The sequence below is a fragment of the Equus asinus genome, chromosome 1, assembly GCF_041296235.1.
Source record: "Equus asinus isolate D_3611 breed Donkey chromosome 1, EquAss-T2T_v2, whole genome shotgun sequence".
In the NCBI taxonomy this organism is placed as follows: Eukaryota; Metazoa; Chordata; class Mammalia; order Perissodactyla; family Equidae; genus Equus; species Equus asinus.
In genome coordinates this window covers 83,972,837-83,996,888 of record NC_091790.1, presented here as the reverse complement: position 1 = coordinate 83,996,888, position 24,052 = coordinate 83,972,837, and positions in this window count along the sequence as shown.

The window sequence follows — 24,052 nt, the reverse complement described above, 5'->3', positions numbered from 1 at the left end:
CCCGGTAGGCTGTAAGAGCACTGTGCAGAGGGACTTGTTTCTTAGCTTCCCAAAGAGCTGGAAGCAAAATGCTTTGAGACTCATCTGCCCTTTTGGAAAGAAGGCAGCACTTTGTGTCTTGCAGGTCTAGGGCAATGTAGCACACCCAGAGCAGATGTTCTACTTCTGCCAGGTCAGGCCTGCAAAGAAACTGCGTTTCACAGGCCTTTGTAAGAGATGTTCCCGGTAGGCTGTAAGAGCACTGTGCAGAGGGACTTGTTTCTTAGCTTCCCAAAGAGCTGGAAGCAAAATGCTTTGAGACTCATCTGCCCCTTTGGAAAGAAGGCAGCACTTTGTGTCTTGCAGGTCTAGGGCAATGTAGCACACCCAGAGCAGATGTTCTACTTCTTCCAGGTCAGTCCTCAAAGAAACTTCGTTTCACAGTCCTTTGTAAGAGATGTTCCCGGTAGGCTGTTAGAGCACTGTGCAGAGCGAGTTGTTTCTTAGCTTCCCAAAGAGCTGGAAGCAAGATGCTTTGGGGCCCTTCTCACCCTTTGGAAAGAAGGCAGCACTTTGTGCCTTGCAGCTCTAGGGCAATGTAGCACACCCAGAGCAGAAGTTCTACTTCAGCCAGATCAGGCACGCAAAGAAACTGCGTTTCACAGGCCTTTGTAAGAGATGTTCCCTGTAGGCTGTTAGAGCACTGTGCAGAGCGACTTGTTTCTTAGCTTCCCAAAGAGCTGGAAGCAAGGTGCTTTAGGGGCCATCTGCCCTTAAGGAAAGAAGGCAGCACTTTGTGCCTTGCATCTCTAGGGCAATGTAGCACACCCAGAGCAGATGTTCTACTTCTGCCAGGTCAGGCCTGCAAAGAAACTGCGTTTCACAGGCCTTTGTAAGAGATGTTCCCGGTAGGCTGTAAGAGCACTGTGCAGAGCGACTTGTTTCTTAGCTTCCCAGAGAGCTGGAAGCAAGATGCTTTGGGGCCCTTCTCACCCTTTGGAAAGAAGGCAGCACTTTGTGCCTTGCAGCTCTAGGGCAATGTAGCACACCCAGAGCAGAAGTTCTACTTCAGCTAGATCTGGCCTGCAAAGAAACTGCGTTTCACAGGCCTTTGTAAGAGATGTTCCCGGTAGGCTGTTAGAGCACTGTGCAGAGCGAGTTGTTTCTCAGCTTCCCAAACAGCCGGAAGCAAGATGCTTTGGGGCCCTTCTCACCCTTTGGAAAGAAGGCAGCACTTTGTGCCTTGCAGCTCTAGGGCAATGTAGCACACCCACAGCAGAAGTTCTACTTCAGCCAGATCAGGCCCGCAAAGAAACTGCGTTTCACAGGCCTTTGTAAGAGATGTTCCCGGTAGGCTGTTAGAGCACTGTGCAGAGCGAGATGTTTCTTAGATTCCCAACGAGCTGGAAGCAAGATGCTTTAGGGGCCATCTGCCCTTAAGGAAAGAAGGCAGCACTTTGTGCCTTGCAGCTCTAGGGCAATGTAGCACACCCAGAGCAGATGTTCTACTTCTGCCAGGTCAGGCCTGCAAAGAAACTTCGTTTCACAGGCCTTTGTAAGAGATGTTCCCGGTAGGCTGTTAGAGCACTGTGCAGAGCGAGTTGTTTCTTAGATTCCCAACGAGCTGGAAGCAAGATGCTTTGGGGCCCTTCTCACCCTTTGGAAAGAAGGCAGCACTTTGTGCCTTGCAGCTCTAGGGCAATGTAGCACACCCATTGCAGAAGTTCTACTTCAGCTAGATCAGACCTGGAAAGAAACTGCGTTTCACAGGCCTTTGTAAGAGATGTTCCCTGTAGGCTGTTAGAGCACTGTGCAGAGCGAGTTGTTTCTTAGCTTCCCAAAGAGCTGGAAGCAAGGTGCTTTAGGGGCCATCTGCCCTTAAGGAAAGAAGGCAGCACTTTGTGCCTTGCATCTCTAGGGTAATGTAGCACACCCAGAGCAGATGTTCTACTTCTGCCAGGTCAGGCCTGCAAAGAAACTGCGTTTCACAGGCCTTTGTAAGAGATGTTCCCGGTAGGCTGTAAGAGCACTGTGCAGAGCGAATTGTTTCTTAGCTTCCAAGAGAGCTGGAAGCAAGATGCTTTGGGGCCCTTCTCACCCTTTGGAAAGAAGGCAGCACGTTGTGCCTTGCAGCTCTAGGGCAATGTAGCACACCCAGAGCAGAAGTTCTACTTCAACCAGATCAGGCCCGCAAAGAAACTGCGTTTCACAGGCCTTTGTAAGAGATGTTCCCGGTAGGCTGTTAGAGCACTGTGCAGAGCGAGTTGTTTCTCAGCTTCCCAAACAGCCGGAAGCAAGATGCTTTGGGGCCCTTCTCACCCTTTGGAAAGAAGGCAGCACTTTGTGCCTTGCAGCTCTAGGGCAATGTAGCACACCCACAGCAGAAGTTCTACTTCAGCCAGATCAGGCCCGCAAAGAAACTGCGTTTCACAGGCCTTTGTAAGAGATGTTCCCGGTAGGCTGGTAGAGCACTGTGCAGAGCGAGATGTTTCTTAGATTCCCAACGAGCTGGAAGCAAGATGCTTTAGGGGCCATCTGCCCTTAAGGAAAGAAGGCAGCACTTTGTGCCTTGCAGCTCTAGGGCAATGTAGCACACCCAGAGCAGATGTTCTACTTCTGCCAGGTCAGGCCTGCAAAGAAACTTCGTTTCACAGGCCTTTGTAAGAGATGTTGCCGGTAGGCTGTAAGAGCACTGTGCAGAGCGACTTATTTCTTAGCTTCCCAGAGAGCTGGAAGCAAGATGCTTTGGGGCCCTTCTCACCCTTTGGAAAGAAGGCAGCACTTTGTGCCTTGCAGCTCTAGGGCAATGTAGTACACCCATTGCAGAAGTTCTACTTCAGCTAGATCAGACCTGGAAAGAAACTGCGTTTCACAGGCCTTTGTAAGAGATGTTCCCTGTAGGCTGTTAGAGCACTGTGCAGAGCGAGTTGTTTCTTAGCTTCCCAAAGAGCTGGAAGCAAGGTGCTTTAGGGGCCATCTGCCCTTATGGAAAGAAGGCAGCACTTTGTGCCTTGCATCTCTAGGGCAATGTAGCACACCCAGAGCAGATGTTCTACTTCTGCCAGGTCAGGCCTGCAAAGAAACTGCGTTTCACAGGCCTTTGTAAGAGATGTTCCCGGTAGGCTGTAAGAGCACTGTGCAGAGCGACTTGTTTCTTAGCTTCCCAGAGAGCTGGAAGCAAGATGCTTTGGGGCCCTTCTCACCCTTTGGAAAGAAGGCAGCACTTTGTGCCTTGCAGCTCTAGGGCAATGTAGCACACCCAGAGCGGAAGTTCTACTTCAGCCGTATCAGGCCTGCAAAGAAACTGCGTTTCACAGGCCTTTGTAAGAGATGTTCACGGTAGGCTGTAAGAGCACTGTGCAGAGGGACTTGTTTCTTAGCTTCCCAAAGAGCTGGAAGCAAAATGCTTTGAGACTCATCTGCCCTTTTGGAAAGAAGGCAGCACTTTGTGTCTTGCAGGTCTAGGGCAATGTAGCACACCCAGAGCAGATGTTCTACTTCTGCCAGGTCAGGCCTGCAAAGAAACTGCGTTTCACAGGCCTTTGTAAGAGATGTTCCCGGTAGGCTGTAAGAGCACTGTGCAGAGGGACTTGTTTCTTAGCTTCCCAAAGAGCTGGAAGCAAAATGCTTTGAGACTCCTCTGCCCCTTTGGAAAGAAGGCAGCACTTTGTGTCTTGCAGGTCTAGGGCAATGTAGCACACCCAGAGCAGATGTTCTACTTCTTCCAGGTCAGTCCTCAAAGAAACTTCGTTTCACAGTCCTTTGTAAGAGATGTTCACGGTAGGCTGTTAGAGCACTGTGCAGAGCGAGTTGTTTCTTAGCTTCCCAAAGAGCTGGAAGCAAGGTGCTTTAGGGGCCATCTGCCCTTAAGAAAAGAAGGCAGCACTTTGTGCCTTGCATCTCTAGGGCAATGTAGCACACCCAGAGCAGATGTTCTACTTCTGCCAGGTCAGGCCTGCAAAGAAACTTCGTTTCACAGGCCTTTGTAAGAGATGTTGCCGGTAGGCTGTAAGAGCACTGTGCAGAGCGACTTGTTTCTTAGCTTCCCAGAGAGCTGGAAGCAAGATGCTTTGGGGCCCTTCTCACCCTTTGGAAAGAAGGCAGCACTTTGTGCCTTGCAGCTCTAGGGCAATGTAGCACACCCAGAGCGGAAGTTCTACTTCAGCCGTATCAGGCCTGCAAAGAAACTGCGTTTCACAGGCCTTTGTAAGAGATGTTCCCGGTAGGCTGTAAGAGCACTGTGCAGAGGGACTTGTTTCTTAGCTTCCCAAAGAGCTGGAAGCAAAATGCTTTGAGACTCATCTGCCCTTTTGGAAAGAAGGCAGCACTTTGTGTCTTGCAGGTCTAGGGCAATGTAGCACACCCAGAGCAGATGTTCTACTTCTGCCAGGTCAGGCCTGCAAAGAAACTGCGTTTCACAGGCCTTTGTAAGAGATGTTCCCGGTAGGCTGTAAGAGCACTGTGCAGAGGGACTTGTTTCTTAGCTTCCCAAAGAGCTGGAAGCAAAATGCTTTGAGACTCATCTGCCCTTTTGGAAAGAAGGCAGCACTTTGTGTCTTGCAGGTCTAGGGCAATGTAGCACACCCAGAGCAGATGTTCTACTTCTGCCAGGTCAGGCCTGCAAAGAAACTGCGTTTCACAGGCCTTTGTAAGAGATGTTCCCGGTAGGCTGTAAGAGCACTGTGCAGAGGGACTTGTTTCTTAGCTTCCCAAAGAGCTGGAAGCAAAATGCTTTGAGACTCATCTGCCCCTTTGGAAAGAAGGCAGCACTTTGTGTCTTGCAGGTCTAGGGCAATGTAGCACACCCAGAGCAGATGTTCTACTTCTTCCAGGTCAGTCCTCAAAGAAACTTCGTTTCACAGTCCTTTGTAAGAGATGTTCCCGGTAGGCTGTTAGAGCACTGTGCAGAGCGAGTTGTTTCTTAGCTTCCCAAAGAGCTGGAAGCAAGATGCTTTGGGGCCCTTCTCACCCTTTGGAAAGAAGGCAGCACTTTGTGCCTTGCAGCTCTAGGGCAATGTAGCACACCCAGAGCAGAAGTTCTACTTCAGCCAGATCAGGCACGCAAAGAAACTGCGTTTCACAGGCCTTTGTAAGAGATGTTCCCTGTAGGCTGTTAGAGCACTGTGCAGAGCGACTTGTTTCTTAGCTTCCCAAAGAGCTGGAAGCAAGGTGCTTTAGGGGCCATCTGCCCTTAAGGAAAGAAGGCAGCACTTTGTGCCTTGCATCTCTAGGGCAATGTAGCACACCCAGAGCAGATGTTCTACTTCTGCCAGGTCAGGCCTGCAAAGAAACTGCGTTTCACAGGCCTTTGTAAGAGATGTTCCCGGTAGGCTGTAAGAGCACTGTGCAGAGCGACTTGTTTCTTAGCTTCCCAGAGAGCTGGAAGCAAGATGCTTTGGGGCCCTTCTCACCCTTTGGAAAGAAGGCAGCACTTTGTGCCTTGCAGCTCTAGGGCAATGTAGCACACCCAGAGCAGAAGTTCTACTTCAGCTAGATCTGGCCTGCAAAGAAACTGCGTTTCACAGGCCTTTGTAAGAGATGTTCCCGGTAGGCTGTTAGAGCACTGTGCAGAGCGAGTTGTTTCTCAGCTTCCCAAACAGCCGGAAGCAAGATGCTTTGGGGCCCTTCTCACCCTTTGGAAAGAAGGCAGCACTTTGTGCCTTGCAGCTCTAGGGCAATGTAGCACACCCACAGCAGAAGTTCTACTTCAGCCAGATCAGGCCCGCAAAGAAACTGCGTTTCACAGGCCTTTGTAAGAGATGTTCCCGGTAGGCTGTTAGAGCACTGTGCAGAGGGACTTGTTTCTTAGCTTCCCAAAGAGCTGGAAGCAAAATGCTTTGAGACTCATCTGCCCTTTTGGAAAGAAGGCAGCACTTTGTGTCTTGCAGGTCTAGGGCAATGTAGCACACCCAGAGCAGATGTTCTACTTCTGCCAGGTCAGGCCTGCAAAGAAACTGCGTTTCACAGGCCTTTGTAAGAGATGTTCCCGGTAGGCTGTAAGAGCACTGTGCAGAGGGACTTGTTTCTTAGCTTCCCAAAGAGCTGGAAGCAAAATGCTTTGAGACTCATCTGCCCCTTTGGAAAGAAGGCAGCACTTTGTCTCTTGCAGGTCTAGGGCAATGTAGCACACCCAGAGCAGATGTTCTACTTCTTCCAGGTCAGTCCTCAAAGAAACTTCGTTTCACAGTCCTTTGTAAGAGATGTTCCCGGTAGGCTGTTAGAGCACTGTGCAGAGCGAGTTGTTTCTTAGCTTCCCAAAGAGCTGGAAGCAAGATGCTTTGGGGCCCTTCTCACCCTTTGGAAAGAAGGCAGCACTTTGTGCCTTGCAGCTCTAGGGCAATGTAGCACACCCAGAGCAGAAGTTCTACTTCAGCCAGATCAGGCCCACAAAGAAACTGCGTTTCACAGGCCTTTGTAAGAGATGTTCCCTGTAGGCTGTTAGAGCACTGTGCAGAGCGACTTGTTTCTTAGCTTCCCAAAGAGCTGGAAGCAAGGTGCTTTAGGGGCCATCTGCCCTTAAGGAAAGAAGGCAGCACTTTGTGCCTTGCATCTCTAGGGCAATGTAGCACACCCAGAGCAGATGTTCTACTTCTGCCAGGTCAGGCCTGCAAAGAAACTTCGTTTCACAGGCCTTTGTAAGAGATGTTGCCGGTAGGCTGTAAGAGCACTGTGCAGAGCGACTTGTTTCTTAGCTTCCCAGAGAGCTGGAAGCAAGATGCTTTGGGGCCCTTCTCACCCTTTGGAAAGAAGGCAGCACTTTGTGCCTTGCAGCTCTAGGGCAATGTAGCACACCCAGAGCGGAAGTTCTACTTCAGCCGTATCAGGCCTGCAAAGAAACTGCGTTTCACAGGCCTTTGTAAGAGATGTTCCCGGTAGGCTGTAAGAGCACTGTGCAGAGGGACTTGTTTCTTAGCTTCCCAAAGAGCTGGAAGCAAAATGCTTTGAGACTCATCTGCCCTTTTGGAAAGAAGGCAGCACTTTGTGTCTTGCAGGTCTAGGGCAATGTAGCACACCCAGAGCAGATGTTCTACTTCCGCCAGGTCAGGCCTGCAAAGAAACTTCGTTTCACAGTCCTTTGTAAGAGATGTCCCCGGTAGGCTGTTAGAGCACTGTGCAGAGCGAGTTGTTTCTTAGCTTCCCAAAGAGCTGGAAGCAAGGTGCTTTAGGGGCCATCTGCCCTTAAGGAAAGAAGGCAGCACTTTGTGTCTTGCAGGTCTAGGGCAATGTAGCACACCCAGAGCAGATGTTCTACTTCTGCCAGGTCAGGCCTGCAAAGAAACTGCGTTTCACAGGCCTTTGTAAGAGATGTTCCCGGTAGGCTGTAAGAGCACTGTGCAGAGCGACTTGTTTCTTAGCTTCCCAGAGAGCTGGAAGCAAGATGCTTTGGGGCCCTTCTCACCCTTTGGAAAGAAGGCAGCACTTTGTGCCTTGCAGCTCTAGGACAATGTAGCACACCCAGAGCGGAAGTTCTACTTCAGCCGTTTCAGGCCTGCAAAGAAACTGCGTTTCACAGGCCTTTGTAAGAGATGTTCCCGGTAGGCTGTAAGAGCACTGTGCAGAGGGACTTGTTTCTTAGCTTCCCAAAGAGCTGGAAGCAAAATGCTTTGAGACTCATCTGCCCTTTTGGAAAGAAGGCAGCACTTTGTGTCTTGCAGGTCTAGGGCAATGTAGCACACCCAGAGCAGATGTTCTACTTCTGCCAGGTCAGGCCTGCAAAGAAACTGCGTTTCACAGGCCTTTGTAAGAGATGTTCCCGGTAGGCTGTAAGAGCACTGTGCAGAGGGACTTGTTTCTTAGCTTCCCAAAGAGCTGGAAGCAAAATGCTTTGAGACTCATCTGCCCCTTTGGAAAGAAGGCAGCACTTTGTGTCTTGCAGGTCTAGGGCAATGTAGCACACCCAGAGCAGATGTTCTACTTCTTCCAGGTCAGTCCTCAAAGAAACTTCGTTTCACAGTCCTTTGTAAGAGATGTTCCCGGTAGGCTGTTAGAGCACTGTGCAGAGCGAGTTGTTTCTTAGCTTCCCAGAGAGCTGGAAGCAAGATGCTTTGGGGCCCTTCTCACCCTTTGGAAAGAAGGCAGCACTTTGTGCCTTGCAGCTCTAGGGCAATGTAGCACACCCAGAGCAGAAGTTCTACTTCAGCTAGATCTGGCCTGCAAAGAATCTGCGTTTCACAGGCCTTTGTAAGAGATGTTCCCTGTAGGCTGTTAGAGCACTGTGCAGAGCGAGTTGTTTCTCAGCTTCCCAAACAGCCGGAAGCAAGATGCTTTGGGGCCCTTCTCACCCTTTGGAAAGAAGGCAGCACTTTGTGCCTTGCAGCTCTAGGGCAATGTAGCACACCCACAGCAGAAGTTCTACTTCAGCCAGATCAGGCCCGCAAAGAAACTGCGTTTCACAGGCCTTTGTAAGAGATGTTCCCGGTAGGCTGTTAGAGCACTGTGCCGAGCGAGATGTTTCTTAGATTCCCAACGAGCTGGAAGCAAGATGCTTTAGGGGCCATCTGCCCTTAAGGAAAGAAGGCAGCACTTTGTGCATTGCAGCTCTAGAGCAATGTAGCACACCCAGAGCAGATGTTCTACTTCTGCCAGGTCAGGCCTGCAAAGAAACTGCGTTTCACAGGCCTTTGTAAGAGATGTTCCCGGTAGGCTGTAAGAGCACTGTGCAGAGGGACTTGTTTCTTAGCTTCCCAAAGAGCTGGAAGCAAAATGCTTTGAGACTCATCTGCCCCTTTGGAAAGAAGGCAGCACTTTGTGTCTTGCAGGTCTAGGGCAATGTAGCACACCCAGAGCAGATGTTCTACTTCTTCCACGTCAGTCCTCAAAGAAACTTCGTTTCACAGTCCTTTGTAAGAGATGTTCCCGGTAGGCTGTTAGAGCACTGTGCAGAGCGAGTTGTTTCTTAGCTTCCCAAAGAGCTGGAAGCAAGATGCTTTGGGGCCCTTCTCACCCTTTGGAAAGAAGGCAGCACTTTGTGCCTTGCAGCTCTAGGGCAATGTAGCACACCCAGAGCAGAAGTTCTACTTCAGCCAGATCAGGCCCGCAAAGAAACTGCGTTTGACAGGCCTTTGTAAGAGATGTTCCCTGTAGGCTGTTAGAGCACTGTGCAGAGCGAGTTGTTTCTTAGCTTCCCAAAGAGCTGGAATCAAGGTGCTTTAGGGGCCATCTGCCCTTAAGGAAAGAAGGCAGCACTTTGTGCCTTGCATCTCTAGGGCAATGTAGCACACCCAGAGCAGATGTTCTAATTCTGCCAGGTCAGGCCTGCAAAGAAACTGCGTTTCACAGGCCTTTGTAAGAGATGTTCCCGGTAGGCTGTAAGAGCACTGTGCAGAGCGACTTATTTCTTACCTTCCCAGAGAGCCGGAAGCAAGACGCTTTGGGGCCCTTCTCACCCTTTGGAAAGAAGGCAGCACTTTGTGCCTTGCAGCTCTAGGGCAATGTAGCACATCCAGAGCGGAAGTTCTACTTCAGCCGTATCAGGCCTGCAAAGAAACTGCGTTTCACAGGCCTTTGTAAGAGATGTTCCCGGTAGGCTGTAAGAGCACTGTGCAGAGGGACTTGTTTCTTAGATTCCCAAAGAGCTGGAAGCAAAATGCTTTGAGACTCATCTGCCCCTTTGGAAAGAAGGCAGCACTTTGTGTCTTGCAGGTCTAGGGCAATGTAGCACACCCAGAGCAGATGTTCTACTTCTTCCAGGTCAGTCCTCAAAGAAACTTCGTTTCACAGTCCTTTGTAAGAGATGTTCCCGGTAGGCTGTTAGAGCACTGTGCAGAGCGAGTTGTTTCTTAGCTTCCCAAAGAGCTGGAAGCAAGATGCTTTAGGGGCCATCTGCCCTTAAGGAAAGAAGGCAGCATTTTGTGCCTTGCAGCTCTAGGGCAATGTAGCACCCCCAGAGCAGATGTTCTACTTCTGCCAGGTCAGGCCTGCAAAGAAACTTCGTTTCACAGGCCTTTGTAAGAGATGTTGCCGGTAGGCTGTAAGAGCACTGTGCAGAGCGACTTATTTCTTAGCTTCCCAGAGAGCTGGAAGCAAGATGCTTTGGGGCCTTTCTCACCCTTTGGAAAGAAGGCAGCACTTTGTGCCTTGCAGCTCTAGGGCAATGTAGCACACCCAGAGCAGAAGTTCTACTTCAGCCAGATCAGGCCCGCAAAGAAACTGCGTTTCACAGGCCTTTGTAAGAGATGTTCCCGGTAGGCTGTTAGAGCACTGTGCAGAGCGAGTTGTTTCTTAGATTCCCAACGAGCTGGAAGCAAGATGCTTTAGGGGCCATCTGCCCTTAGGGAAAGAAGGCAACACTTTGTGCCTTGCAGCTCTAGGGCAATGTAGCACACCCAGAGCAGATGTTCTACTTCTGCTAGGTCAGGCCTGCAAAGAAACTTCGTTTCACAGGCCTTTGTAAGAGATGTTCCCGGTAGGCTGTAAGAGCACTGTGCAGAGCGACTTATTTCTTAGCTTCCCAGAGAGCTGGAAGCAAGATGCTTTGGGGCCCTTCTCACCCTTTGGAAAGAAGGCAGCACTTTGTGCCTTGCAGCTCTAGGGCAATGTAGCACACCCAGAGCGGAAGTTCTACTTCAGCCGTATCAGGCCTGCAAAGAAACTGCGTTTCACAGGCCTTTGTAAGAGATGTTCCCGGTAGGCTGTAAGAGCACTGTGCAGAGGGACTTGTTTCTTAGCTTCCCAAAGAGCTGGAAGCAAAATGCTTTGAGACTCATCTGCCCTTTTGGAAAGAAGGCAGCACTTTGTGTCTTGCAGGTCTAGGGCAATGTAGCACACCCAGAGCAGATGTTCTACTTCTTCCAGGTCAGTCCTGCAAAGAAACTTCGTTTCACAGTCCTTTGTAAGAGATGTTCCCGGTAGGCTGTTAGAGCACTGTGCAGAGCGAGTTGTTTCTCAGCTTCCCAAACAGCCGGAAGCAAGATGCTTTGGGGCCCTTCTCACCCTTTGGAAAGAAGGCAGCACTTTCTGCCTTGCAGCTCTAGGGCAATGTAGCACACCCACAGCAGAAGTTCTACTTCAGCCAGATCAGGCCCGCAAAGAAACTGCCTTTCACAGGCCTTTGTAAGAGATGTTCCCGGTAGGCTGTTAGAGCACTGTGCAGAGCGAGATGTTTCTTAGATTCCCAACGAGCTGGAAGCAAGATGCTTTAGGGGCCATCTGCCCTTAAGGAAAGAAGGCAGCACTTTGTGCCTTGCAGCTCTAGGGCAATGTAGCACACCCAGAGCAGATGTTCTACTTCTGCCAGGTCAGGCCTGCAAAGAAACTTCGTTTCACAGGCCTTTGTAAGAGATGTTGCCGGTAGGCTGTAAGAGCACTGTGCAGAGCGACTTATTTCTTAGCTTCCCAGAGATCTGGAAGCAAGATGCTTTGGGGCCCTTCTCAGCCTTTGGAAAGAAGGCAGCACTTTGTGCCTTGCAGCTCTAGGGCAATGTAGCACACCCAGAGCAGAAGTTCTACTTCAACCAGATCAGGCCCGCAAAGAAACTGCGTTTCACAGGCCTTTGTAAGAGATGTTCCCGGTAGGCTGTTAGAGCACTGTGCAGAGCGAGTTGTTTCTTAGATTCCCAACGAGCTGGAAGCAAGATGCTTTGGGGCCCTTCTCACCCTTTGGAAAGAAGGCAGCACTTTGTGCCTTGCAGCTCTAGGGCAATGTAGCACACCCATTGCAGAAGTTCTACTTCAGCTAGATCAGACCTGGAAAGAAACTGCGTTTCACAGGCCTTTGTAAGAGATGTTCCCTGTAGGTTGTTAGAGCACTGTGCAGAGCGAGTTGTTTCTTAGCTTCCCAAAGAGCTGGAAGCAAGGTGCTTTAGGGGCCATCTGCCCTTAAGGAAAGAAGGCAGCACTTTGTGTCTTGCAGGTCTAGGGCAATGTAGCACACCCAGAGCAGATGTTCTACTTCTTCCAGGTCAGTCCTCAAAGAAACTTCGTTTCACAGTCCTTTGTAAGAGATGTTCCCGGTAGGCTGTTAGAGCACTGTGCAGAGCGAGTTGTTTCTTAGCTTCCCAAAGAGCTGGAAGCAAGATGCTTTGGGGGCCATCTGCCCTTAAGGAAAGAAGGCAGCACTTTGTGCCTTGCAGCTCTAGGGCAATGTAGCACACCCAGAGCAGATGTTCTACTTCTGCCAGGTCAAGCCTGCAAAGAAACTGCGTTTCACAGGCCTTTGTAAGAGATGTTCCCGGTAGGCTGTAAGAGCACTGTGCAGAGCGACTTGTTTCTTAGCTTCCCAGAGATCTGGAAGCAAGATGCTTTGGGGCCCTTCTCACCCTTTGGAAAGAAGGCAACACTTTGTGCCTTGCAGCTCTAGGGCAATGTAGCACACCCAGAGCGGAAGTTCTACTTCAGCCGTATCAGGCCTGCAAAGAAACTGCGTTTCACAGGCCTTTGTAAGAGATGTTCCCGGTAGGCTGTAAGAGCACTGTGCAGAGGGACTTGTTTCTTAGCTTCCCAAAGAGCTGGAAGCAAAATGCTTTGAGACTCATCTGCCCCTTTGGAAAGAAGGCAGCACTTTGTGTCTTGCAGGTCTAGGGCAATGTAGCACACCCAGAGCAGATGTTCTACTTCTTCCAGGTCAGTCCTCAAAGAAACTTCGTTTCACAGTCCTTTGTAAGAGATGTTCCCGGTAGGCTGTTAGAGCACTGTGCAGAGCGTGTTGTTTCTTAGCTTCCCAAAGAGCTGGAAGCAAGATGCTTTGGGGCCCTTCTCACCCTTTGGAAAGAAGGCAGCACTTTGTGCCTTGCAGCTCTAGGGCAATGTAGCACACCCAGAGCAGAAGTTCTACTTCAGCCAGATCAGGCCCGCAAAGAAACTGCGTTTCACAGGCCTTTGTAAGAGATGTTCCCGGTAGGCTGTTAGAGCACTGTGCAGAGCAAGTTGTTTCTTAGATTCCCAACGAGCTGGAAGCAAGGTGCTTTAGGGGCCATCTGCCCTTAAGGAAAGAAGGCAGAACTTTGTGCCTTGCAGCTCTAGGGCAATGTAGCACACCCAGAGCAGATGTTCTACTTCTGCCAGGTCAGGCCTGCAAAGAAACTGCGTTTCACTGGCCTCTGTAAGAGATGTTCCCGGTAGGCTGTAAGAGCACTGTGCAGAGCGACTTATTTCTTAGCTTCCCAGAGAGCTGGAAGCAAGATGCTTTGGGGCCCTTCTCACCCTTTGGAAAAAAGTCAGCACTTTGTGCCTTGCAGCTCTAGGACAATGTAGCACACCCAGAGCGGAAGTTCTACTACAGCCGTATCAGGCCTGCAAAGAAACTGCGTTTCACAGGCCTTTGTAAGAGATGTTCCCGGTAGGCTGTAAGAGCACTGTGCAGAGCGACTTGTTTCTTAGCTTCCCAAAGAGCTGGAAGCAAAATGCTTTGAGACTCATCTGCCCCTTTGGAAAGAAGGCAGCACTTTGTGTCTTGCAGGTCTAGGGCAATGTAGCACACCCAGAGCAGATGTTCTACTTCTTCCAGGTCAGTCCTGCAAAGAAACTTCGTTTCACAGTCCTTTGTAAGAGATGTTCCCGGTAGAATGTTAGAGCACTGTGCAGAGCGAGTTTTTTCTTAGCTTCCCAAAGAGCTGGAAGCAAGATGCTTTGGGGCCCTTCTCACCCTTTGGAAAGAAGGCAGCACTTTGTGCCTTGCAGCTCTAGGGCAATGTAGCACACCCACAGCAGAAGTTGTACTTCAGCCAGATCAGGCCTGCAAAGAAACTGCGTTTCACAGGCCTTTGTAAGAGATGTTCCCGGTAGGCTGTTAGAGCACTGTGCAGAGCGAGTTGTTTCTCAGCTTCCCAAACAGCCGGAATCAAGATGCTTTGGGGCCCTTCTCACCCTTTGGAAAGAAGGCAGCACTTTGTGCCTTGCAGCTCTAGGGCAATGTAGCACACCCACAGCAGAAGTTCTACTTCAGCCAGATCAGGCCCGCAAAGAAACTGCGTTTCACAGGCCTTTGTAAGAGATGTTCCCGGTAGGCTGTTAGAGCACTGTGCAGAGCGAGTTGTTTCTTAGATTCCCAACGAGCTGGAAGCAAGATGCTGTGGGGGCCATCTGCCCTTAAGGAAAGAAGGCAGCACTTTGTGCCCTGCAGCTCTAGGGCAATGTAGCACACCCAGAGCAGATGTTCTACTTCTGCCAGATCAGGCCTGCAAAGAAACTGCGTTTCACAGGCCTTTGCAAGAGATGTTTCCGGTAGGCTGTTAGAGCACTGTGCAGAGCGACTTGTTTCTTAGCTTCCCAAAGAGCTGGAAGCAAGATGCTTTGGGGCCTTCTCACCCTTTGGAAAGAAGGCAGCACTTTGTGGCTTGCAGCTCTAGGGCAATGTAGCACACCCCGAGCAGAAGTTCTACTTCAGCTAGATCAGACCTGCAAAGAAACTGCGTTTCACAGGCCTTTGTAAGAGATGTTCCCGGTAGGCTGTAAGAGCACTGTGCAGAGCGACTAGTTTCTTAGATTCCCAGAGAGCTGGAAGCAAGATGCTTTGGGGCCCATCTGACCCTATGGAAAGAACGCAGCACTTTGTGCCTTGCAGCTCTAGGGCAATGCAGCACACCCCGAGCAGAAGTTCTACTTCAGCCAGATCAGGCCTGCAAAGAAACTGCGTTTCACAGGCCTTTGTAAGAGATGTTCCCGGTAGGCTGTTAGAGCACTGTGCAGAGCGAGTTGTTTCTTAGCTTCCCAGAGAGCTGGAAGCAAGATGCTTTGGGGCCCGTTAATTTTATACCCTGCTACTTTGCTGTAGTTGTTGATTATTTCTAATAGTTTTTCTGTGGATTCTTTGGGGTTTTCTATGTATAAGATCATGTCGTCTGCAAACAACGCGAGTTTTACTTCTTCGTTACCTATTTGGATTCCTTTTATTTTTTTTTCCTGCCGAATTGCTCTGCCCAGCACCTCCAGTACTATGTTGAATAGGAGTGGTGAAAGTGGTCACCCTTGTCTTGTTCCTGTCCTCAGAGGGATGGCTTTCAGCTTTTGTCCATTGAGTATGATGTTGGCTGTGGGTCTATCATATATGGCCTTTATTATGTTGAGGTACTTTCCTTCTATACCCATTTTACTGAGGGTTTTTATCATAAATGGGTGTTGGATCTTGTCGAATGCTTTCTCTGCGTCTATTGAGAAGATCATGTGGTTTTTGTTTTTCATTTTGTTGATGTAGTGTATCACGTTGATTGACTTGCGGGTGTTGAACCATCCCTGTGTCCCTGGTATAAATCCCACTTGATCATGGTGTATAATCTTTTTGATGTATTGCTGTAATCGGTTTGCCAAAATTTGGTTGAGGATTTTTGCATCTATGTTCATCAGTGATATCGGCCTGTAGTTCTCCTTCTTTGTGTTGTCCTTGTCAGGTTTGGGGATCAGAGTGATGTTGGCTTCATAGAATGTGTTAGGGAGTTCTCCATCTTTCTCAATTTTCTGGAACAGTTTGAGGAGAATAGGTACAAAGAACTCACACTGGTTAACAACAAAAAAACAAACAACCCGATCAAAAAATGGGCAGAGGACATGAACAGACATTTCTCAAAAGAAGATATGAACATGGCCAATAGACACATGAAAAGATGTTCATCATCGCTAATCATCAGGGAAATGCAAATCAAAACTACACTAAGATATCACCTTACCCCCGTTAGATTGGCAAAAACATCCAAAACCAAGAACGACGAATGTTGGAGAGGTTGTGGAGAAAGAGGAACCCTCATACACTGATGGTGGGAATGCAAACTGGTACAGCCACTATGGAAAACAGTATGGAGATTTCTCAAAAAGTTAAAAATAGAAATACCCTATGACCCAGCCATCCCATTACTGGGTATCTATCCTAAGAACCTGATATCAGATATCTCAAGAGTCCGTTGCACCCCTATGTTCATCGCAGCATTATTTACAAGAGCCAAGACGTGGAACCAGCCTACATGCCCAGAAACTGATGATTGGATAAAGAAGATGTGGTATATATACACAATGGAATACTACTCAGCCATAAAAAAAGACGACATTGGCCCATTCACAACAATGTGGATGGACCTCGAGGGCATTATGTTAAGCGAAATAAGTCAGTCAGAGAAAGACGAACTCTATACGACTCCACTCATAGGTGGAAATTAGTATATTGAGAAGGAGATCTGATCGGTGGTTACCAGGGAAAAGGGGGGGTGGGGGGAGGGGACGGAGTGGGAAGTGGTGTTCCCACAACATGACTAACAAAAATGTACAACTGAAATTTCACAAGCTTGTAATCCATCATAACATTAATAAACAAACAAAGAAAAAGATGCTTTGGGGCCCATCTGCCCCTATGGAAAGAACGCAGCACTTTCCGCCTTGCAGCTCTAGGGCAATGTAGCACACCCAGAGCAGAAGTTCTACTTCTGCCAGGTCAGGCCTGCAAAGAAACTGCGTTTCACAGGCCTTTGCAAGAGATGTTTCCGGTAGGCTGTTAGAGCACTGTGCAGAGCGACTTGTTTCTTAGCTTCCCAAAGAGCTGGAAGCAAGATGCTTTGGGGCCCTCTCACCCTTTGGAAAGAAGGCAGCACTTTGTGCCTTGCAGCTCTAGGGCAATGTAGCACACCCAGAGCCGAAGTTCTACTTCAGCTAGATCAGACCTGCAAAGAAACTTCGTTTCACAGGCCTTTGTAAGAGATGTTCCCGGTAGGCTGTAAGAGCACTGTGCAGAGCGACTAGTTTCTTAGCTTCCCAGAGAGCTGGAAGCAAGATGCTTTGGGGCCCTTCTGCCCCTATGGAAAGAACGCAGCACTTTGTGCCTTGCAGCTCTAGGGCAATGCAGCACACCCCGAGCAGAAGTTCTACTTCAGCCAGATCAGGCCTGCAAAGAAACTGCGTTTCACAGGCCTTTGTAAGAGATGTTCCCGGTAGGCTGTTAGAGCACTGTGCAGAGCGAGTTGTTTCTTAGCTTCCCAGAGAGCTGGAAGCAAGATGCTTTGGGGCCCGTTAATTTTATACCCTGCTACTTTGCTGTAGTTGTTGATTATTTCTAATAGTTTTTCTGTGGATTCTTTGGGGTTTTCTATGTATAAGATCATGTCGTCTGCAAACAACGCGAGTTTTACTTCTTCGTTACCTATTTGGATTCCTTTTATTTTTTTTTCCTGCCGAATTGCTCTGCCCAGCACCTCCAGTACTATGTTGAATAGGAGTGGTGAAAGTGGTCACCCTTGTCTTGTTCCTGTCCTCAGAGGGATGGCTTTCAGCTTTTGTCCATTGAGTATGATGTTGGCTGTGGGTCTATCATATATGGCCTTTATTATGTTGAGGTACTTTCCTTCTATACCCATTTTACTGAGGGTTTTTATCATAAATGGGTGTTGGATCTTGTCGAATGCTTTCTCTGCGTCTATTGAGATGATCATGTGGTTTTTGTTTTTCATTTTGTTGATGTAGTGTATCACGTTGATTGACTTGCGGGTGTTGAACCATCCCTGTGTCCCTGGTATAAATCCCACTTGATCATGGTGTATAATCTTTTTGATGTATTGCTGTAATCGGTTTGCCAAAATTTGGTTGAGGATTTTTGCATCTATGTTCATCAGTGATATCGGCCTGTAGTTCTCCTTCTTTGTGTTGTCCTTGTCAGGTTTGGGGATCAGAGTGATGTTGGCTTCATAGAATGTGTTAGGGAGTTCTCCATCTTTCTCAATTTTCTGGAACAGTTTGAGGAGAATAGGTACAAAGAACTCACACTGGTTAACAACAAAAAAACAAACAACCCGATCAAAAAATGGGCAGAGGACATGAACAGACATTTCTCAAAAGAAGATATGAACATGGCCAATAGACACATGAAAAGATGTTCATCATCGCTAATCATCAGGGAAATGCAAATCAAAACTACACTAAGATATCACCTTACCCCCGTTAGATTGGCAAAAACATCCAAAACCAAGAACGACGAATGTTGGAGAGGTTGTGGAGAAAGAGGAACCCTCATACACTGATGGTGGGAATGCAAACTGGTACAGCCACTATGGAAAACAGTATGGAGATTTCTCAAAAAGTTAAAAATAGAAATACCCTATGACCCAGCCATCCCATTACTGGGTATCTATCCTAAGAACCTGATATCAGATATCTCAAGAGTCCGTTGCACCCCTATGTTCATCGCATTATTTACAAGAGCCAAGACGTGGAACCAGCCTACATGCCCAGAAACTGATGATTGGATAAAGAAGATGTGGTATATATACACAATGGAATACTACTCAGCCATAAAAAAAGACGACATTGGCCCATTCACAACAATGTGGATGGACCTCGAGGGCATTATGTTAAGCGAAATAAGTCAGTCAGAGAAAGACGAACTCTATACGACTCCACTCATAGGTGGAAATTAGTATATTGAGAAGGAGATCTGATCGGTGGTTACCAGGGAAAAGGGGGGGTGGGGGGAGGGCACGGAGGGGGAAGTGGTGTTCCCACAACATGACTAACAAAAATGTACAACTGAAATTTCACAAGCTTGTAATCCATCATAACATTAATAAACAAACAAAGAAAAAGTTGCTTTGCGGCCCATCTGCCCCTATGGAAAGAACGCAGCACTTTCCGCCTTGCAGCTCTAGGGCAATGTAGCACACCCAGAGCAGAAGTTCTACTTCTGCCAGGTCAGGCCTGCAAAGAAACTGCGTTTCACAGGCCTTTGCAAGAGATGTTTCCGGTAGGCTGTTAGAGCACTGTGCAGAGCGACTTGTTTCTTAGCTTCCCAAAGAGCTGGAAGCAAGATGCTTTGGGGCCCTCTCACCCTTTGGAAAGAAGGCAGCACTTTGTGCCTTGCAGCTCTAGGGCAATGTAGCACACCCAGAGCCGAAGTTCTACTTCAGCTTGATCAGACCTGCAAAGAAACTTCGTTTCACAGGCCTTTGTAAGAGATGTTCCCGGTAGGCTGTAAGAGCACTGTGCAGAGCGACTAGTTTCTTAGCTTCCCAGAGAGCTGGAAGCAAGATGCTTTGGGGCCCTTCTGCCCCTATGGAAAGAACGCAGCACTTTGTGCCTTGCAGCTCTAGCGCAATGCAGCACACCCCGAGCAGAAGTTCTACTTCAGCCAGATCAGGCCTGCAAAGAAACTGCGTTTCACAGGCCTTTGTAAGAGATGTACCCGGTAGGCTGTTAGAGCACTGTGCAGAGCGAGTTGTTTCTTAGCTTCCCAGAGAGCTGGAAGCAAGATGCTTTGGGGCCCGTTAATTTTATACCCTGCTACTTTGCTGTAGTTGTTGATTATTTCTAATAGTTTTTCTGTGGATTCTTTGGGGTTTTCTATGTATAAGATCATGTCGTCTGCAAACAACGCGAGTTTTACTTCTTCGTTACCTATTTGGATTCCTTTTATTTTTTTTTCCTGCCGAATTGCTCTGGCCAGCACCTCCAGTACTATGTTGAATAGGAGTGGTGAAAGTGGTCACCCTTGTCTTGTTCCTGTCCTCAGAGGGATGGCTTTCAGCTTTTGTCCATTGAGTATGATGTTGGCTGTGGGTCTATCATATATGGCCTTTATTATGTTGAGGTACTTTCCTTCTATACCCATTTTACTGAGGGTTTTTATCATAAATGGGTGTTGGATCTTGTCGAATGCTTTCTCTGCGTCTATTGAGAAGATCATGTGGTTTTTGTTTTTCATTTTGTTGATGTAGTGTATCACGTTGATTGACTTGCGGGTGTTGAACCATCCCTGTGTCCCTGGTATAAATCCCACTTGATCATGGTGTATAATCTTTTTGATGTATTGCTGTAATCGGTTTGCCAAAATTTGGTTGAGGATTTTTGCATCTATGTTCATCAGTGATATCGGCCTGTAGTTCTCCTTCTTTGTGTTGTCCTTGTCAGGTTTGGGGATCAGAGTGATGTTGGCTTCATAGAATGTGTTAGGGAGTTCTCCATCTTTCTCAATTTTCTGGAACAGTTTGAGGAGAATAGGTACAAAGAACTCACACTGCTTAACAACAAAAAAACAAACAACCCGATCAAAAAATGGGCAGAGGACATGAACAGACATTTCTCAAAAGAAGATATGAATATGGCCAATAGACACATGAAAAGATGTTCATCATCGCTAATCATCAGGGAAATGCAAATCAAAACTACACTAAGATATCACCTTACCCCCGTTAGATTGGCAAAAACATCCAAAACCAAGAACGACGAATGTTGGAGAGGTTGTGGAGAAAGAGGAACCCTCATACACTGTTGGTGGGAATGCAAACTGGTACAGCCACTATGGAAAACAGTATGGAGATTTCTCAAAAAGTTAAAAATAGAAATACCCTATGACCCAGCCATCCCATTACTGGGTATCTATCCTAAGAACCTGATATCAGATATCTCAAGAGTCCGTTGCACCCCTATGTTCATCGCAGCATTATTTACAATAGCCAAGACGTGGAACCAGCCTACATGCCCAGAAACTGATGATTGGATAAAGAAGATGTGGTATATATACACAATGGAATACTACTCAGCCATAAAAAAAGACGACATTGGCCCATTCACAACAATGTGGATGGACCTCGAGGGCATTATGTTAAGCGAAATAAGTCAGTCAGAGAAAGACAGACTCTATATGACTCCACTCATAGGTGGAAATTAGTATATTGAGAAGGAGATCTGATCGGTGGTTACCAGGGAAAAGGGGGGGTGGGGGGAGGGCACGGAGGGGGAAGCGGTGTTCCCACAACATGACTAACAAAAATGTACAACTGAAATTTCACAAGCTTGTAATCCATCATAACATTAATAAACAAAAAAAAAAAAAAAGATGCTTTGGGTCCCATCTGCCCCTTTGGAAAGAAGGCAGCACTTTGTGTCTTGCATCTCTAGGGCAATGTAGCACACCCAGAGCAGTTGTTCTACTTCAGCCAGATCAGGCCCGCAAAGAAACTTCGTTTCACAGGCCTTTGTAAGAGATGTTCCTGGTAGGCTGTTAGAGCACTGTGCAGAGCGACTTGTTTCGTAGCTTCCCAAAGAGCTGGAAGCAAGATGCTTTGGGGCCCATCTGCCCCTATGGAAAGAACGCAGCACTTTGTGCCTTTCAGCTCTAGGGCAATGTAGCACACCCAGAGCAGAAGTTCTACTTCAGCCAGAACAGGCCCGCAAAGAAACTGCGTTTCACAGGCCTTTGTAAGAGATGTTCCCGGTAGGCTGGTAGAGCACTGTGCAGAGCGAGTTCTTTCTTAGCTTCCCAACGAGCTGGAAGCAAGATGCTTTAGGGGCCATCTGCCCTTAAGGAAAGAAGTCAGCACTTTGTGCCTTGCAGCTCTAGGGCAATGTAGCACACCCAGAGCAGTTGTTCTACTTCTGCCAGGTCAGGCCCGCAAAGAAACTGCGTTTCACAGGCCTTTGTAAGAGATGTTCCCGGTAGGCTGGTAGAGCACTGTGCAGAGCGAGTTGTTTCTTAGCTTCCCAACGAGCTGGAAGCAAGATGCTTTGGGGCCCATCTGCCCCTATGGAAAGAACGCAGCACTTTGTGCCTTGCAGCTCTAGGGCAATGCAGCACACCCCGAGCAGAAGTTGTACTTCAGCCAGATCAGGCCTGCAAAGAAACTGCATTTCACAGGCCTTTGTAAGAGATGTTCCCGGTAGGCTGTTAGAGCACTGTGCAGAGCGAGTTGTTTCCTAGCTTCCCAAAGAGCTGGAAGCAAGATGCTTTAGGGGCCATCTGCCCTTAAGGAAAGAAGGCAGCACTTTGTGCCTTGCATCTCTAGGGCAATGTAGCACACCCAGAGCAGTTGTTCTACTTCTGCCAGGTCAGGCCTGCAAAGAAACTGCGTTTCACAGGCCTTTGCAAGAGATGTTTCCGGTAGGCTGTTAGAGCACTGTGCAGAGCGACTTGTTTCTTAGCTTCCCAAAGAGCTGGAAGCAAGATGCTTTGGGGCCCTCTCACCCTTTGGAAAGAAGGCAGCACTTTGTGCCTTGCAGCTCTAGGGCAATGTAGCACACCCAGAGCCGAAGTTCTACTTCAGCTAGATCAGACCTGCAAAGAAACTTCGTTTCACAGGCCTTTGTAAGAGATGTTCCCGGTAGGCTGTAAGAGCACTGTGCAGAGCGACTAGTTTCTTAGCTTCCCAGAGAGCTGGAAGCAAGATGCTTTGGGGCCCATCTGCCCCTATGGAAAGAACGCAGCACTTTGTGCCTTGCAGCTCTAGGGCAATGCAGCACACCCCGAGCAGAAGTTCTACTTCAGCCAGATCAGGCCTGCAAAGAAACTGCGTTTCACAGGCCTTTGTAAGAGATGTTCCCGGTAGGCTGTTAGAGCACTGTGCAGAGCGAGTTGTTTCTTAGCTTCCCAGAGAGCTGGAAGCAAGATGCTTTGGGGCCCGTTAATTTTATACCCTGCTACTTTGCTGTAGTTGTTGATTATTTCTAATAGTTTTTCTGTGGATTCTTTGGGGTTTTCTATGTATAAGATCATGTCGTCTGCCAAACAACGCGAGTTTTACTTCTTCGTTACCTATTTGGATTCCTTTTATTTTTTTTTCCTGCCGAATTGCTCTGCCCAGCACCTCCAGTACTATGTTGAATAGGAGTGGTGAAAGTGGTCACCCTTGTCTTGTTCCTGTCCTCAGAGGGATGGCTTTCAGCTTTTGTCCATTGAGTATGATGTAGGCTGTGGGTCTATCATATATGGCCTTTATTATGTTGAGGTACTTTCCTTCTATACCCATTTTACTGAGGGTTTTTATCATAAATGGGTGTTGGATCTTGTCGAATGCTTTCTCTGCATCTATTGAGATGATCATGTGGTTTTTGTTTTTCATTTTGTTGATGTAGTGTATCACGTTGATTGACTTGCGGGTGTTGAACCATCCCTGTGTCCCTGGTATAAATCCCACTTGATCATGGTGTATAATCTTTTTGATGTATTGCTGTAATCGGTTTGCCAAAATTTGGTTGAGGATTTTTGCATCTATGTTCATCAGTGATATCGGCCTGTAGTTCTCCTTCTTTGTGTTGTCCTTGTCAGGTTTGGGGATCAGAGTGATGTTGGCTTCATAGAATGTGTTAGGGAGTTCTCCATCTTTCTCAATTTTCTGGAACAGTTTGAGGAGAATAGGTACAAAGAACTCACACTGCTTAACAACAAAAAAACAAACAACCCGATCAAAAAATGGGCAGAGGACATGAACAGACATTTCTCAAAAGAAGATATGAATATGGCCAATAGACACATGTAAAGATGTTCATCATCGCTAATCATCAGGGAAATGCAAATCAAAACTACACTAAGATATCACCTTACCCCCGTTAGATTGGCAAAAACATCCAAAACCAAGAACGACGAATGTTGGAGAGGTTGTGGAGAAAGAGGAACCCTCATACACTGTTGGTGGGAATGCAAACTGGTACAGCCACTATGGAAAACAGTATGGAGATTTCTCAAAAAGTTAAAAATAGAAATACCCTATGACCCAGCCATCCCATTACTGGGTATCTATCCTAAGAACCTGATATCAGATATCTCAAGAGTCCGTTGCACCCCTATGTTCATCGCAGCATTATTTACAATAGCCAAGACGTGGAACCAGCCTACATGCCCAGAAACTGATGATTGGATAAAGAAGATGTGGTATATATACACAATGGAATACTACTCAGCCATAAAAAAAGACGACATTGGCCCCTTCACAACAATGTGGATGGACCTCGAGGGCATTATGTTAAGCGAAATAAGTCAGTCAGAGAAAGACAGACTCTATATGACTCCACTCATAGGTGGAAATTAGTATATTGAGAAGGAGATCTGATCGGTGGTTACCAGGGAAAAGGGGGGGTGGGGGGAGGGCACGGAGGGGGAAGCGGTGTTCCCACAACATGACTAACAAAAATGTACAACTGAAATTTCACAAGCTTGTAATCCATCATAACATTAATAAACAAAAAAAAAAAAAAAGATGCTTTGGGTCCCATCTGCCCCTTTGGAAAGAAGGCAGCACTTTGTGTCTTGCATCTCTAGGGCAATGTAGCACACCCAGAGCAGTTGTTCTACTTCAGCCAGATCAGGCCCGCAAAGAAACTTCGTTTCACAGGCCTTTGTAAGAGATGTTCCTGGTAGGCTGTTAGAGCACTGTGCAGAGCGACTTGTTTCGTAGCT